Here is an 18526-nt window from a genome sequence, read left to right as displayed (position 1 = left end):
ATTATTGGATGGATCGCCATTAAATTTGGTGCAGACATTGCTTTGGACCAAATATCTGCAAAACTAATGACATTCCCATCAGCCCCGGTTGTACTTTGTGTTTAGTGCTGATTAGCAAATGTTAGCATACTAACATGCTAAACTAAGTTACGGAATATGGAAAACATTATCTTCTAAACATCACATTATCATTGTCATTGTGAGCTTATCGTTTAGCTTAGTGTTTATTTAGCTCAAAGCATTTTGCAGCCACTGTGTGTTTAATGGGAAGTACTCATGTACCAGTTCAATAGCAAAATACATGTATAGCCCAATAGGGGTATAATAAATTACCAAAATACATAGAGTGAAATAGTGAGATAAACTACATATAAAACATTGTAAACGTTCCACTGTCTGTCCAGGCAGCTGAAGCAGTTATGTTGAGTTGGATTCTGCATCCAAGTCTTTAGTCTTTCATTATTTATATTACAGCTTCCATCAAAGCACATTCTGACAAGTTGTTCCTGACTGTGTGAGATGTTCGCAAGTGAATGGCATTTAAAATCTCGGGCCACTAAATTGCTGTTGATTCCTCCACTCCTATTTTTCAGATCATATTTCGAACTTGAAAAGGATCTATGTAAATCATGCTCATAACCATGCATCGCAGATCGTGCCCTTGTTGAGATGTATCAACACAACATCTTCCCTGTGGTGGAAGGAGTGGTGGTGTACCCTAATTAACCCACTTAGATTGTATCCGATTCCAAGATTAAACGATACCTTTCATTCTGTGCCAGCAGTCAGCCTCATTTGTCTTCAGGACACAATCTTCTCTGTTTTAAGTCAAGGGTAAAAGAACAACTCACTGGGTGGTTTAGCAATTGTAACTCAGAGTCTGTGTGCAAGTCTGGGCCAACTGAGCCAATACAGGACAGATGCACGTCAGAGCTGACTTATGAATTGATGACTTGTGCATCACCAGCCAGTTTCTTTCTTTTCTTTTTGTTTCTTTGTCTGTGTGAGTGGAGAGAAGGGAGGGGGGGGGGGGCTCACCATGTGACGTGATTTACTTTCAATGGAGAGAACTGCTATCGCAAAAAAACAGGAAATTAGATAGGTGAAGCATTCTTCTCCACTTCAGAAAAGTCCATATTTGGTATTCATGCGAGCCCATGAGGGGCCTGTTGAGGTACCTCCCTCCTAATATTCAAGGGGATTAACTTTGGGTTTGATAGAGGACACACTTCCTTTCCCACATTCATGTTATAAGAACTAATTAACAGGCAGGAAAAACACAATTTTTTCATTCACCCTCAAATATTCATTCTATTCAATTCAAAAGACTTGCAGAGACCACTCATCCTGAAAATGTTGGTTTGTGCCCAATAGATTTTTTTTGGCAAAGTGAATTAGTCAGTATTTCAAACTGTGTGTGTGTCAGTCAAGTACTTGAGTAATGAATAAGTAATTCAGATGTTTGCTATCTAAAGGAGGAATAGATCAATTGCAGAGATCTTCAAAATGCAGCTATATCACTCACCGACAGAAGAAGGGAGTGCAATCGATAGATCCACTTTGAACCTGAATCAGAATGCAATGTCTTTTTTTCAGGTTGGACTTTCTGACAACTGATAAACAAGACACGTTTTGCATGCAGTCAATAACGTTTGCAGGGCTGTTTGACTCAATCAGACTGATTTAACAATTAACTTTTCACCCCAGACTGAAGGCTATACTAAAAGCGTGTCAGCTTTTGACCACACTCTTACACAAAGTAAAGCAATCGAGAGATCTACTTAAGCTTTCAACAACACTGTGATAAATCCAACACATACTCATTATTAAACAACCATATACCTATATGCTGCCTGTATCAGTGCTTTCCAAAACCATTACAAATCACTGTCAAAAAATGATTATGTTTTATGTTGTGACGACACTGTGGTTAAGGTCTCGTTAGTTTTAGGCACAAAAACCACTTGGGGTAAGGGGAAGATCTGTTGTGATCTGTTGTGTGAGCTGACCCAAATGCAAACCAGGAGACAGTTCAATAGTATATGTAGAAAGGGATTTATTGTAATACAGGGGATGAGGCAGGTGAGCAGGTAGGGGAATGGCGTCGGTCCAACAGGAGTATACTGAGTTCAGTCAGAGGGAGTTAGCGTGGCGAGTGGTGTGGGCAGCAGGCTGATCGGCGGACAGGCAGAGGTAACTAGGTGGTGATGAGAGCAGAGGAGAATTTACGTTAGTACACAAAGTATTGAACATGAGGAAATAACTCAGCATTGCACAAAGACTGAGCAGCCAAGAGCGTGTGACTACTGCTGTAGCTGACTGAAGGATGTGGCGAAGAGTGGCTGGTGATCCGGGGAAGATATACTGACTGGCTGATGAGATGATGGATGGCAGGTGTGCTGATTAGAGCAGATGCTGCACATCAGGGATAAGCCAGAGGAAGGAGGAGCCATGCCTGCCACTCACACACACACTCACACGGGGAGACAAACAGGGGACAACACAAGAAAAAGGGGAAACATGGAAAACACAAGGGAGAACACTAGAGGCAAGATCATGGTTTGGTTTAAAAACAATCACTTGAAATGTAGTGTGGGTTAAAGTTACTACATCCTTAAAGTTAGGCAACCTTCATCACCATGGCAACAGTAAACACTATGACAATCATAATTGATTGTCCAGACTCGTGGTTGGAGACGGGAAGTGAACAGTGGTCTCCTGAAGCTAAGTCGTGCATCTATCTATCTAGCCATCCATCCAACCCGTCACCTCTGATTATGTAAATTTGTCATCTTACATTGACGTCATCTGAACTGCGTCACTTCTCCAGGTCATAATTACTACGGCCACTAGATGGCATCCATCACTCAAACGTAGCTATAGGTCGTTTTTGCCAGCTGAATTTTCAGTTTTCTTTTGAAGACAGGATGAATAAATCTATGCGGCTACGTAGTTTTCCAGAGTTTCACATCTTTTATCAAACATGCCTGTTTAAGATTCTACTAGTGTGGGTAGATAACAAGGAGAGACTGATCATAAATAAACTAATTTAGAATCAGCAGTAGGTACAGTAGGTTTATGCTTTGAGCACCTTTAAAGTAGGTCTTACTGAGGTATGATGTTTCATTAGAAAGACATTATAAAAGGGTTGTAATATACAGTAGAGGAAGGTAGAAACAATGTGAGGGTGCTGTAGATATACAGTATGTGTAAGATAGTAAATGCTTAAAAATAATTAGTACTAAGTACAATGACCTTGTTCTATAAAATAGATAAATGTGGGATTATTGTCTTTCTTCCTGCTGTGGTCAATCAGGATTTGACCAAGTTCATTCATATCCTTAAACAATAAGAACATATTTTTTCTGTTTTGGGTTTTTGAGTTCCTTAAAGGTCATATGTGTAGCTGCAGCTTTGTTTACGCAGAGATTTATTAGACTGAAGATATTTTCCATCAATCAGAAAATGATTAATTGAGTTTTTATGATACAAGACCTATTATTATATGCCAGGGGGAATTTAAGATGTGTTATACAGTGGCTGAAATTAGTTGAAGGAATTACAGTATGGCGCTATTATACTGCATATAATCGGAGTTGCCACAAAACAGACAAAACAGTATTTCGAATTTCAATGATTTCTGAAGTCTCTAAAAACACTTTTTTTTTTTTTTTATCAAAGACAACCTCCTCAAAGTTTAAATTGCATCAGGGGCCAAGGTGGAATTTTTCTGTAAGAACTTTACAACCCTCCAACACGAACTGACAAAAAACATTTTAAATGAATTGAATTGAATTTCACAGAAAACATTTTGATATGTCACAGTAGGAAAAGCACAGATGTAAATGATAAAATTAATGGTGGCTGATTTCCATTTAGTTGCTTCGGTTTCAGGGTCGTGTTATTGTGCATGCTGATTCACTGTCACACTGTGATGACTTACTGGGACACCTGAATAGAGCAGGACCATTGTTATTGTTATTAGTAATGTAATCAAAATGTCTGCTGTGAAAAAGACCTATTAATCTGTATTAATTGAGTTTTGGCCACTTTAAATACAACATTGACATATTGTCATCTTACAAAGTTGATGTAATGAACATATAAGACAGAGTTTCCTACTTACTAATCCAACAGCTACAGACCAATATGAGCATTCATTTAGAGTAACATTTGTGTCCATCAGGCAAACTCTTTAGCTGCTAAATGCTTCACTATGGTCAGCAGCTAGTCGTTAACTATGTCTGTCTACCATTTGGTGCTGGGAAGGTAGTTTATCAGAGCCTTTTTGCTGAAAACAGCTGCCTTAAGGTAACACCAATGTGAGTGATGAGAGTGAACCAAAACAGTAAAGTTGGGGGCCATAAAAACCAAAATAATGACCTGAAAGACACCAAAACGCTCTGTAGAGCTGTCGGGAACTGAAGAGTCAGTAATTAAAAAGTAGCAGTCTATATTCTGTCAACCCTTCTGCCCCATTTAGTCTCCTGTGAATCAGAATACACTGGTATGAAAGGTTTTTTAAGGAATAAAGCAAAAAACATCCAGTGTTTAGTCAGAAGTGTTGTCATCCTTCATTTGAAGGTTAGAGACACATTATTTATTATGATTCTAAAAAGAATAAAAGTGCACAGAAAATTGTGGACTGTTCAAATAGAAGTTCAAATAATTAATATAAAAATTACAGATATAAAAAGCATAATTGCTCTGTGAAAACATTTTTGGATTTGGAATTATGCCCCGATTGTTTTTTGTCCTTTGTTCATCATGAGGGAGAAGTTGAAATAAAAGTGTTTTTCTGTGCTCGCTGTAGGGCCAAATGGTTGCTGTAGTCTTTTTGATCTAGGAAGGAGTGTGCATCCTAGAAAGGATCTCCATTGGGAGCATCTTGAATGTATCATGTTGGATTGCGATACCATGAATAGAAAACATGCTGTAGATGACTGACGGCTGCCTAAAGGTGAAAGAGGCTGTACTGAGACTAAAGGTTGCCTCTTCAAACCCTCCAACTGGATGGGAAAATGTGGGCATGGTAAATGATAGATTTAGGCTCTCTCCTCCCTCCACCCGTAGCATTGATCATCAAGAACACATTCCATCACTTCTAAAAAATCCCATATTCCAGCCTTGTGTCACTGCTGTACTCCGTGGCACCGTCTTCTTGCCAGTCAAGTGATGAAGAAGCCTTTGAGCTGTTTTGAAGAAGCTAAGTGATGCAACCTTCTATCTCATATGCTGAAATGTGGCAAGTCATGTAGATGAAGTACACATATTCTCTCAGATGTTCAGGCAAGGGGGGGTTGATGGTCTCTACTGATATTATTGTTTCAACAACACAGGATAAAAGGCTGTGAATGTGTCTTACTGAGTTTCACTGACCGGCATCTACACTGGCACTCCTCATTCCAGTCTGATGTGCTGTAGACGGATGAGAGAGGGAAACATTTGCACATCTGTCGCTCTTTCAGTCATAAAGAGGGTGAACTTGCTGTTGTGCATCAAAGGCGGGCACAGCATCCGAAAGCTCTGAAAATAAGTTTATGTGAAAAAGCGGGAGATGTTTGAGATTCAGGGGCACAGATAGGGCCTGTGTGCAAGACAAAAAGTGTGTGCATGTGACTGGAAGAAGTCTAAAAGTGACAGAAATAACGCACATGCACATACAAATTTGTATGATATAGCACATGACACATGCAACAACATACCTCGGTGTGTGTCAGCACATAGCATGTTTTAACGTTTGACATTTGGAGGAGTTTTGATCAAACTCCCTTTCAAACTGCAGGTAAATAAATCAATACAATGTTAAAAAATAGCAAGAAGTTATAACAAACATTAATATACCACATCTGCGGTTGTTAATGCCTTCAGCCTCACTGATCAAGTAAACGTGAAAATTAAATTATCAAACCACAAAGCTAGGAATTTAATCAAAAATAATCATATCAGCTTATCATTTGCTTTCCATTAGTAAGGGGGTGTGCCTGTTCAAACCTGATCTCCCCATGACGGCCATTCAAGTCCCAGATTTTTCCTAAAATCATCTGTTAGGCCTTTGATGGGAAATTCTGTGTCAAGTGGTTGATTTCAATGATGTATGAAAAACATGTTTCCCCCCCTAATTACTAATTTCATTCAAGTTAATTATTACACCCACCATGGAGCGCCTACTTGTCTGTAAGTTAGCAAGAAATCTAAAAACCTACATAACAGATTTCCATGGAGTTGGTAGGGAAATGTAGGGCTCCAGTCATACCAGCATTAATTACATTGACATTTTGGATGGAAATTAATGAATTTAAGTGGAATTGTTGCAGTCAGTGTGTTTGCAGAGTGTTCGTAAATCTGAATGGAGCTTTTGGGAACTCTGACATGCAAATTTGTGCCATTGACTACTAACGCATGAAGGTACAGAAACGCAGCCCAGTCCAGAGTATAACCTGCTCCACAAAAGAAATGCAGCATAGTTTGTAGTCAGTTATCAGACTGGAGGGGATGATACTGTACAAATGCTGTATGTTTCCTTGAAATAACTGTCTTAACTTGACATGTCTGTCATACTTATTAACTATTTATTTTCATTTTAAATTTTTAATTGTGCTCAAATGTCTCTGTCAAGTGCTTTGGTCAACATTTGTTGTTTTTAACTGTGCTTTATAAATAAATTGACTTGACATAATTTATTAACTGAAAGTGTTCAAGCTGTTTCGTGAAGCCGCATGGATAAATATTGCTGTGCCACTTTCTGGTCTGAACAGACACTCGGGCCAAGGAAATGCAGGTTATTTCTTGGTGGACATAGTGCCGCAATGTGATAAATCACTTTTTTTTTCACTCACAACCCCTGAACTGTGAGATGAAGAAGTAGGATTTCTGGGTCAAACGCATGTCAATCCATAACCACCTACACAAATCTTCCGCCATTCTATTTAGCTCTTCAGCATTTTTTTTTCACCACTCCAACAAATTTCATCTGGTCTTTACCACATTAAATACATAACATATTTAGAAGAACATGAAATAAGGTGTTAAGATCAAACAAACCAGCGTTATTGTCACTTAATCAATCAATAGTCACCAGATGGCCACAAAAAGCTTCTCTTTCATTGCCTGTGCCTTTCATCTCCACTCAATAAAAAATATTCTTATTCGTGGCATCTAGCAGTGAGGTTGCAGATCATAACCAGCTGAATACCCCTTCATTCATTCTTGCAAAAAACGTGAAAGAGCCAGTGTTTGGTTTGTCTGCTCTGGGCTACTGTAGAAATATGGTGGTTGAGGACCCATTCCCTATGTAGATATAAAGGGCTCATTCTAAGGTAATGAAAACACAATGATTCTTATTTTCATGGGATTATACACTAATTAAAACATACTTATGAATATTACATTCCTTTTCTGCCAAGTCCACTCCAGTAGATGCCACTAAATCTTACACACTGGACCTTTAAGGGGGAAAGCCCAGAACACAGCCTCATTCCTCAATATACAAACTCCCTTTATCTGACTCTGCTTGCAACAAATTTGGATTAAGAAGTTTAGTGAATGAAAAATTTCACCTTGCTGGACAGACTAATTATATGACTGTGTTGTCCAGATATGAATCACTGACCTCAAAAACCTGAACAATAATGCCCCTCAGTCCTTAAAGTGATAAGTATTGAGTAGCCTGAAGAGTCATTGGACTCTAATGCCCTGACTGAGTGGGGGAAGAGGAGAGAGAGAAAGCTCTTTGGGCTGCAGCTGCCAGCCCAGCACCTCTCATGGAATAAAAATGCACCTCTTATCTCTGATTCTGTGGCCTCGGCTTGATCCACACTGATCTAAAATGACTTTGTAGTTCCAGAACATTATCCAGCCTCTCTGCAGCCATCAGTGGCATCGGCCAACACACAAGCATTAATTATAAATCCATTAAAAGGGCTAGTTCGTCAGCAATGCACCCATTATCAGATGACATGTCATTATTTTCCCTCCTCACTGCAGCAGTGAGCGGTGGCGGCTCCTGGCGGGTTCACAGGAACATACATCTCATCTGTTTAAGGGGGCTGGTTGGTGAACAAATAATGCATGGTGAGCGGTGAGGGGTCTCTGGGGGTAATGTTGCATGTGCAGGCTGACAGTGCAATGATAGTGGGCAGGATATTAATTAATATATTTATTCATCAGCTCAAAAATATGGTGTACAAAGGCCAAAAGCTCTCATCTCACAGCAACTTGAGAAAACACAAACAAGTAGACAAAACACAAGCAAATGATCAAAAAACATCCTCACCACTTTCACATCACATATTTCACATTTAAAAAAACAGAACAGATTAAGGCTACTAAACAACTGACATGCACTAGTAATTAGCAGAAGACTAGTGCTAGTTGTATTGCAAATATCATTCACTAATTTTCAAATGTAATTAAAAGAATTGTTTGACATTTTGAGAATCACGCTTATATTCAGCTTTCTTGAAGGGGAGATTGATACGACTCTCATATCTGTAGGATAAATATGAAGCTGTATCTAGTTAGCTTAGCTTAGCACAAAGACTGGAAAGAGCTTTTGTAAAAACAAGACGTTTTTGTTATCTATTTCTTGTCCAGGAGCAGTGGCCTCTTGGAGTCAACATTTTGTTTTAAAACAATTAGATATAATATGGTAATTGGTCAGCTTTAGAGGTGCTGGCAGGCAAATTTTGTTACCTTTGGGCAGAGTCAGACTAGCTGTTTCACTGCTAAGCTAAACTAACCAACTGCTGGTTGTAGCTTCATATTTAGTGTGTGAATCTTTCTCATCTAACTGTGCAAGAAAACAAATGAGTGTACTTCCCAAAATGTCAAACTTTTCCTTTTCCCCTGAAAATTTTTCTTTTGTTTTAACAAAGCAATCCCAATTTAAGATTCGCTTTTAGTTTTTTCTAGAGCTTTCAACCATATCACATGGTCATCAGTGGATGGAGCTCAGTTGTCATGGATATGGATCAGTTGACAGGTGAGCTCAGTATTTGTTACGAATCAGAATATTTCAAGGTCAAGGTCAAGAACAAACTATATTTCTGAACTTATGAGCCAACATAGATGAGAAATATTGAAAGTGTTTTGCGTATCATATCAACTAGTGAGTTTGTAAGTCAACAGATCTATCACCATAACAACTGAGCAAAAACCACCTGCTGACGAAAACAATCTGATATGGTTGAAAGCTCCAAAAAAGCTGGTTAGTGGACTTTGATTTGGGACCATTTTGTCAAGCTATGAACTTTCAGAATGAACTTTCATGCTATATTTTTTCTGTTTTGTTACATCTTTGCATCTTTTTTGTATTGCAGTTTTTTTCTTTGCCAAATTGGTAAATGTGATTTTGAATATGTCTGTGTTTTATTTATTTGCAGCTTTTTTACAAAATCAATGCATGTGTTGTCAAAGTGTTGAAAATGTCTTCATTTGCTTGGTTTTTGTCTATTGCAAAGTGCAATAGAGTGCTATGTTGCAGTGTGCTGAACTCTCTCAGACTTTGTTTACGATGCTGTAGCAAGTACATCTTAACATGAAACCTGACACAGACATACTGTAACATAATATAAGCTCAACATTTTTTCTATTTTTTCTACTTTAAAGGGAAAAGGCTTTCGATCAGATATTATGTTGTGCTTCACAGAGCACTAAGGATTATCATGTCAAAAGTTTCCTACAGTTGGAGGTGCTCAAATATAAGGGCTCAGATGTTCCCTCAATCAACTGGGAAAGGGATCATATGTCTGTGCCAAATCATGCTGTAGTTTGTTTGTGTAGCAGGTGGACTGTGTGCAAACAATAAAACCCAACCCAATCCAATTTGATTTTCTCTATGTTGTGCGGGATAGATAAGCTATAATCAAATGGCATGGTGACAGGGAAATCATGCCTTGGGAAATCACGTACAGAAGGCTTTTCTGCTGATAGACGTTCTTACAAATGTCCTCTGCAGGGTAAACAACTTTCTGGTGTTTATACTCGAAGGATCTAAACGATGTATTCACAAGCATAAAAATGCATTTAAAAAAAAGATAATTTTGACCCAAAATGACTCAATTGGTGTCTTCCTTCAACAAGACAAAATGAAAAGACTAATTATCTCCGTGCAGATGGCCACCTAAAATTAAGTCCCGCCTGATAATAAAAATGAACAACTATTGAGAGGAATTCAAATCCCTCTATCTTCAGCACACAATTTCTCCCATTCTATAAAAATCACAGTATAAAGCCACAATGAAACAGGAAAATCTGCATGTACAAAATTAGCCCCGGGCTTATCATAATTTGCCCAGATTCAGACTCAAACATCTGAGCCTCTGAGCTGAATGCAGGTCTGAAGGCGCTGAGAGAGAGAGAGAGAGACTGAGCTGAGTGCACCTGAACCTTAACCTGTCTCTATTTACAGACCTTTGTTCAGTCAATAATTCTCAGAGGCACAGATGAGTAGATGCCACTCACTACTTCGTATTGTAAGTTTTCATATCCCTGGTGGGACTAATGATACTTTGTTAGTTTCTGCTCTGTTATCCACACTCCCTCTATATAAAACATCCTCATTATTGCCAACCGGCTCTCATAGGCAGAACACCTGAGCTGTAATTCTTATCCTTGTTAACACCTGCACGCTGGAGCTGGTCTCCATTATAGGTTGATCATGTTTTCTTCAGCGGCATGCTGATTTTAAATGATGCTAACACAGCTGGAATGATATGATGCCGACAAACTGCTTTAGACTTTATTTGTGTCTTTCTGTATCAAATCAGTGGGACTGAAAACATCCATTTCTCTTCTTTCACTACTGTAGCTGGTTAGTCAAACTGCTGGCACACCACATGTTGAATATATTACACAACATCAGAGCCGCACCAGGATACTATATAACAAAGATCATTATGTGCGGTGCGATTATTTTTTCATATATGATCAAACAGTCTAAAATGAAAGATAAAGGCAATAACACACAAACTTTCTGGTAACGTGCAAAAATCAATTTACATAATTATCCGGTACATATAGGATGTCTATAAAATACTTATACCTATACTAAATACCCATACAGAGACAAATAAGTACAAAGGAAGAAGACAAGATGTTAGGTGATAAGTAAGAAACAACTTTTAAGAGGGACATAGAAATACAAGTATTTTTTAAATTATGGGTGCCTCTTTAATAATTACAGGGTACAGTTATATTGTAACAAGACAGAAAAATGCAGAAAACATTTTAAAAAATATTTTCTTTGGAAATTACATTGTTAACCCTTTTTAAATTTGTATAAATATACATATATATGCTCTAAATATAGAGTATGTTTTATTACAACCTTCCACCCAGCTGATGCTGGGTGGAAGGTTGTACCTTGATCAGAATCAATTAATCCGGTGGCTCTCAGTGTACTCACATACAATGTACCAAAAGATACACATACAGGAGACATACAGCAAGAACAGCAGGCTAACAGAGATAAGCAGACATAAACATATAGCTAGTATGTTCAGGCAAGTATGTGGAAAAAGGAAAAACAAATAAATATATATAGATATAAAATAGATAAAATAAAAAATATGCATACAGTACAATATATGCACAAACAACAATGGACAACAACATACATACAATGTCTACATACAGGTCTAATTGTCACTGTTAACAATGTATACAGTAATGCAAATAGTATGTGTAAAGTAATAAGTTAATTTAGGTGCTTACAATAGCTTTAGTAAAATGTCTAGCTTTAATAAATATGAATTATCATAAATAATATGTAACATTATTTATATAATATATTGAGTAACATAAATACACTTTTTTTGCTTAATAAATGAATCTATAAAATGATGTATGTTTAATGTAGTTTTGGGATCCAACAGCTTTTATATCCTGTTATGTCATCAAATCATAATAATTAAGAAGCGCAACATATTTACTCTCACTCACAAACAATCTTCATTGAGGTTTTGTGTACAGCATATATTGTTAAGAAAAGTGTAGAGAGCTATTATATAAATTCAACAAATTATATATAATTGTTTTTTGCCATGTCATTAAGTGTTAATTTTTTACACATGCATGAGTAATTCCAGCTGAGATAATGCCTGATACTTTTTAGTAACAGTAGTTTATACATATATATCAGGACGAAGCACTGAAAATGTTTATTATATCTTATAGGTCTGATGTATGCAGGAGCCATGCTGTAAAATAAAGCATTCCCCAACATATCTATCCAATCTCTGCCTCCTGCTGCTGCACTTTCCATTAACGCAAAAAGTGCATTTACTTTCCTCTGTGCCTGGTTTGTGTTTTTCTTTCACATTTCATAATTACACCACTCTCTGGTGACTTCTAAGCAATGATTAGTTGTGCCTCATGTCAGCACGCTTTGACATTAAAGTTAAAAAGCTAATGTGGCACATAGGATATTTATACGTAATTGTCCACTTACTTAAATGTGTTATTTTATGTGTATGCACTTTATCTTGCATGTTTGCAGACAACCCCCATTCAATTTCAAGCATCTCTATTTTGAGTATAAAATGCACGAAATCACCTGCAGGTATATAAGCTGTGAGCTTGCGCTGCATTCTTCAGTTGGCAGTTAACACCTGACCCAGTAAAGCCACTGAGGACCAGCCGACTCACTATTGTGTTTTCCATTTATTCTTTCAGGTGGGTAAATGTTACATAAGCATTCATACAGTTTGTCAGTAATGCAGGCTTTCTACTATGCATTGTAGTTTATGTAGCTTGTTGGCGGTATTTGCACTCGCTTGGTATCCTACTGGGAGTTGGTACTAGCTTGCCATTTACAATGAGAGGTTGTTGTCAAATTACACCTATCAGAACATGTTGAACTGACTCCACTCATACATATGTATATGTAGGATTTAATGTTAGAGTGTTTTACAGTTTATATTTTTCCAGTGCTTGAAGTTGAAAAAAAGTAGTGGCACTACTCCCCTTATTCACATGTTGGCGTGTGTATCGGTCAGTATCATCAAATCATCCAATTACATTATGAATTTCTACAGTGAATAAAAGATACAAGGAGATATTGCTGATGTTCACAACATAAAATTATTTAATCAAGGGGACAACCATTTCAATTATTAGAGTAAAAAATAACTATTTACCCTAGCTTTAGTGTGTGGTGCAATGAGGTCATCAGGCTGGGATGCCCTTAGTTCTTTGTATTCCCGACAAAATCCCTGGATACTTTCGTTTCTCCTTACTTTTAGTGTGTCACACAAACGAAACACCTCTGCATCACCAAGCTCTGCGTCCAGTTGTCCCTCAGGCTATCTACACTAGCTTTGGTGTGTGGTGCAATGAAGTCATCAGGCCTGCAATGGAGAACTCCGCTGGGGGGCGATGAAAACAAGGTGACTCCACATCTATCAGAGGAAGCATGTGGTAGTCTCTTACTATCAAGCTGGTACTGCGTGTTCCCTGTGGACACACACAACAGAGACAGACCCAGATAGAAGGAGTTAGACAGAAAGAGAATTAGAGAGTAGTTGGCCATGCAGCTGGCAATGAATTTCAAGAGATATACTGTTGTGTTAGATTAATGTAATTGGCTATTCTAAAGAAACAGTAGACAATTAGGTTGTATTATCTGATTGAATATTTGACATTTTTGGGAGGACAAACAACACTGTTATTCATAATAAATAAATAATAAATAATATTAATAATATTAATAAATAATTCACATACTTACAGAAATGGCACCAGTATGTTCTGGACTTAAACTGAATTGTCAGGTTCTTTGATTGCTGTTTCATCAGCATCTGTCCTCGCCTTTGCCAGGCAGCGGCTGAAAGAGACAGCGGTACAAAATGAGTTAACTATGTGGTGATGAATTCATTGAGGATATCACATTAAATGGTAAATTAATTCAGTATCACTTGTCACCTATTGGAATAATGAAACACATCAGCAAAGTTGACAAGTTGCCAAAGACATAAGAGGTAAACAAAAACATTAGCCAAAACAGCAATATTAATTCTTACTCTGAAAAAGATGATTCTGCATACAATAAATATTATAAGACAGTAGTGATGATACCCATGCGAAATAAGATGTTAGCCTACTTAAAGGACCAGTGTGTAAGATTTATCTAGCGGTGAGGTTGCAGATTGCAACTAACTGAGTACCCCCTACGGTGGCTGCGAAATTTGCGAAAAATGTGAAAAAGGTGAAAAACATAAAAAATGCGAAAGGCTTTATAGAGCCAGTGTGTGGCACTAACGTTAGCTTGATGCTCCCGGCCTGCATTTAGTACTGGTTAGATAGGACTTGACTTTCGAAGCTCTGTTGTATCTTCGTCTGACTCTGGTCGTGTTCTCTTTGTTCCCCTTTTGAAGCCAGGACAACATTATTGTAAGGTTAATGTAATGTTACCAGCCAAAAGAGAAAAGGTGAGCGTCACATACTGACCCCTGGGTTATGCAGTTTATTTAGGGCCATTATGAATCACCCAGTGAACCTGATATGGAGAGGGCAGAAAAGATTACCAGCAGCTACCAGTGCCAGTGCGCAAGAAAAAGTCACAGTACACCAAAGAGTAAAACTTAGAAGTGTATACTGCATACTGGTGAGTACTGGCCCACTTGCAGTGCTCGTATTTTCTTTGTTTTTATTCACTTTCTCCTGACAGGTGCCAAGGCCACCAGGCAGCTCACAGGTTGTAATAAGTCATGTGTAACCAAAGATGATAAATGTTAGCGATTATATCATTAATGTAGGGGATAATGATAAGAATTGTAGATAATAGAATGATATAGAATGAGCACTTTCTATACCCTTATATACAATTCATCATTTTTAATTGCCTACTTTTATATAACAGCCTATTTTAAGTTTATTGTGATTCTGTTGGCCCATAGGTTTTAAATGGAAATACCTAGTGAATGAATGGCTATTACTGTATTTTGAAATATTGAGATTTTGATATAATACTGTGATTTCGATATTATGTTGTTATTGTTTTACATTGTCAATTTGTATTGTTCAACTAAGTTCACTTGGCAGTTAACACCTGAACCAGTAAAGCCACTGAGGACCAGCTGGCTCACTATTGTGTTTTCCATTTATTCTTTCAGAATGAATAATTTCTAGAATATGTCACCTCATGAGTCAGTTTTGCACACTGTGTGTAACACTAACACCTACAAAAACAAGAAAATTCAACAAACAGAAGGCCACCTGCATGTTTCATGTACTCTGAGCTTGTTCTGCCATATTTTGTACCCTGCACTGACAGCATGGCAGGAAAGGTGAAAGCATTGAGCTCATGGAGACTGTGCAACTGACAGATTGGGTTAAGGTTGCTCCTCTACATGAACTCTGAACATCCGGGCGGACATCATGGCCAACCCACACGGTACAATAAAAAAAAATTAAATATGGCTGTTTGGCCACAGATTTAACTCTCATCACTGACGTCAGTCTCTATTTGACAGTGTCTCCAGATGGCAGCAGACAAGGGGACACGGCCATGACCGCATCTTTCTCTGTAGTCCCCGCTGCGAGGGAGATGGCAGTACGGTTGCTGTCTGCCGTGACAGATTGCTGGAGAAGAAGCCTGTCTAAATAAAGTACAAATATCTGTAATGAACCCTATCTTGTGTTTGGGATGCGGAGAATGTTGTGCTTCTGTTCTTACATGTAAAATGAAATGTTATAAGTTTTCTGATCACTGCAGTGAATGTGAATATGCAGCTGCAGGTCAGAAAGAGCGCAGATGCTTGAGGGACATTTACTTCATATATGGTACAAAATCAATGCACCTCAAGGATGCATCCTTCTCTGTGTAAATGATGCTTTCAGGAGGCCTGAGATGAAATTGCATCTCCTGATATATAATTCCAATTTTTTTTCACTTTATGAATTGATGAATTTGATGCATTGGTGATCATTCCCCAGTTGTTTTAAGACTTTCCCCACCGCTGTCATTATTACAGTGAACTCAGCCAGGGAGCCACGCAACTCCACATCTGAAAAGAAAAGCTTTTTGAAGAAATTACAGGGTAAAAAGTGTGCTTGAAGGCACAGCAACCACTCAGCCAAGCAAGTGTCTGTTTTAAAGGACAGTCTCTATACATTCAGGAAACAAGTCCTTGAGGGCTTCAGTGCTCCTTTGGCATTGAAATTGTTTCTCTTTTTTTCACAAAGTTTTTTTTATTTGTTTTGCATTCACTTTGCAAAAAAACCATGAGTTTCTTTTGATTGGAAATAACTGCTCTGAGTAGTAATAGCACACTAAAATGTTAAAAAAAGGTATGATTTTGACTATATCTGAAAGGTGGAGCATGTAAAAAAAACATAAAAGCTTATAGAAAACTCTACTGCATCTAATCCATGTGATTATAATAGACAGAAAAGGCTCTGGAACAGTGATAAGAGAGCCTCTGTTATAATGGAGAGGGAGCCATCTGGTGAAACATGGTCTGGAAAGCGCACAAGCAATCAAGACCTTGTTCTCAGCTGCTTTGGCAGACCAGACTTCGAGAGTTTACATGGACGCTGATCAGTCCACCAGCCTGAAGGTGAGCATTACACAAGACATGAAGTGACAAGACGGAAGCTGACACAGAAAACAGATGCCGACACACGCCAAGACACGCAGCGGGAGAAGATCAATTGTGTCTCCTTGGCTTTCATCAGAGTTTGTCAGAAGAGAAAATGTGTCTGTGCTTTCTCACAGCCCCCAGAGATTTATTTGTAAATGTCACACTTGTCAAATCGTCAGCAACTGTGTCTCCCGTGGATGCCTCATTTTCCCTGGAACAGAAAAAAAACAGCAGATGCAAATTACAAAGTAACCCGCTGATATTTATTTTATTTTATTTTTGGGTGATTTTTTTGGTCAACTGCAGGGAAAAAAAACAACATAAAATTGGAATCTCCTCTGCAGTTTTTCTTGTAAAATAAGACTTCAACCCTGCACCACACAGACACACATAATTTACACACATGCACATGCACGCACAGATGTACACAGATGTTACAAGAGCCTATAGTATATGCTACACATCGACAGACAGGCTGTATTCAGTCACTTCTCAACCACGTCTTGGTTTGTCTCATTAAAAATGTTTGCCTGGATGAAACCGTTCTGTCTGTAACCAACTGTGACCATATCAGCTGTCCTGCAAATCTGGGGGTAAAAAAATCTGTGTCATTCAGTTGTTTTCTCTTGTTATAGCAGTATTGCAGATATCAAGTAAAATATTCTCAAATTATGTACCAGAATACAAGAAAAAAAAATCAGATTTCCTAAATTTTAAAATCAGCCTCTTTATTCAGCCAAAAGGACAAATTTAAGCTGCAACATGTTTCTCAATCATAATCACCCCCATACTTTCAAAGTGATGAATGGAAGCTTAAGACATGAGACATTAAACTTCTGTCAAAAGAGCAGCAAGCGAGAGTTCTGTCTAGAGGAAACGCAGCTAATTTATAAATACATACAACGTGTGAGAAAAGTTGGATTAGTTTTTAAATAGTCTAAATAATTCAGTTATAATTATTGAGTCCATTGAATCAAAAACATCAAAAATAGAGGTTGTTTGAGATTTGGAATGTGTAATAATTCGAATATGCTTAGTATTTAGGTAATTACTTAATAATCAGATAATACATTTTTTTATTTTTTAAGTTACTGTAGCATAATCAGGCCCATCCAATGTCCAGATTAGAGACCGCTGTACAGTTGTTGCATGATTTGATTATATTTGGTAAATAAGAGCTTTTGGCACCAAGACACAATAATAATTTTGGCAGGCAAGGTGCACAAAGTAGATTTCAGAGGACGGAAAATAAAAATCAATCATGTGAACATAGCAGACCTTAAAGCATTTTATAAACAATTACAGAAATAAAGTTGACTTGCATTAACTCATGCATTTGCATTAACACTACAACTCCCTGACTGTCTGGAGCAGTATTCTTTTGATCAGATCAGATCACTTTGGTGCCAAGTGTGAACAGGGTCTGTGTGCAGCAGGGAGCCAGACATCCAGACTGATTCATCATGCAAAGGTGCTGAGGTTTAGCCTTCATCCTTGCTTTTGACAGACGACACTTTTAATAGGCCCATAACTCGCCTGCGCTGGTGCAGGCAGAACAACTGTATAAATCATAAATCAAAACAGTTCATTGTGGCTGTGACATAACTGTTTTATGCAAGCGGCAACATCCGCGGCTGAAATATAAAGCCAACACCAAAGTGCCAAAAACTGTAGTTCCTCATATAGTCATTTGAGGCTGGCTCCAAAAGCGAGTCAATCCCCATAGACCCCCATGTTAAAATGTCCAACTTTACAGCAGAAATAAACATGTTTACAGCCTGGTGCAAAAAGCAGTTTTGGTCTCTATAGTTAATTTCCCCGTTCATGACAACTGTATGGGGAGTACATTTTTATATTACTCACCAGTTTAAATCTTATTAAGGCTTAAAGTTTTGCATAATTTAGGGTGTGGCATCAGAGGGAAGTCGCTACCACGGCGACAA

At 38.0% G+C, this 18526-nt stretch overlaps 2 long non-coding RNA genes across 2 annotated transcripts; one reads left to right on the top strand and one right to left on the bottom strand.

The window, feature by feature from the left end:
* Positions 1 to 2057: 2057 nt before the first annotated feature.
* LOC137193399 (uncharacterized) lies at positions 2058 to 8768 on the bottom strand. The gene is made up of 3 exons (XR_010930810.1): positions 8695 to 8768; positions 2370 to 5526; positions 2058 to 2197 (listed from the first exon to the last, which is right to left on the bottom strand). It is a non-coding gene; the product is annotated as an uncharacterized lncRNA (long non-coding RNA).
* A 5580-nt stretch (positions 8769 to 14348) lies between these two features.
* LOC137193398 (uncharacterized) lies at positions 14349 to 15597 on the top strand. Its single transcript, XR_010930809.1, has 3 exons — positions 14349 to 14605; positions 15275 to 15394; positions 15474 to 15597. It is a non-coding gene; the product is annotated as an uncharacterized lncRNA (long non-coding RNA).
* The last annotated feature ends 2929 nt before the right edge of the window (positions 15598 to 18526 follow it).

This window comes from Thunnus thynnus, chromosome 12, assembly GCF_963924715.1.
Source record: "Thunnus thynnus chromosome 12, fThuThy2.1, whole genome shotgun sequence".
NCBI classification, from domain to species: domain Eukaryota; kingdom Metazoa; phylum Chordata; class Actinopteri; order Scombriformes; family Scombridae; genus Thunnus; species Thunnus thynnus.
This window is presented reverse-complemented; position numbering and strand designations above follow the sequence as displayed.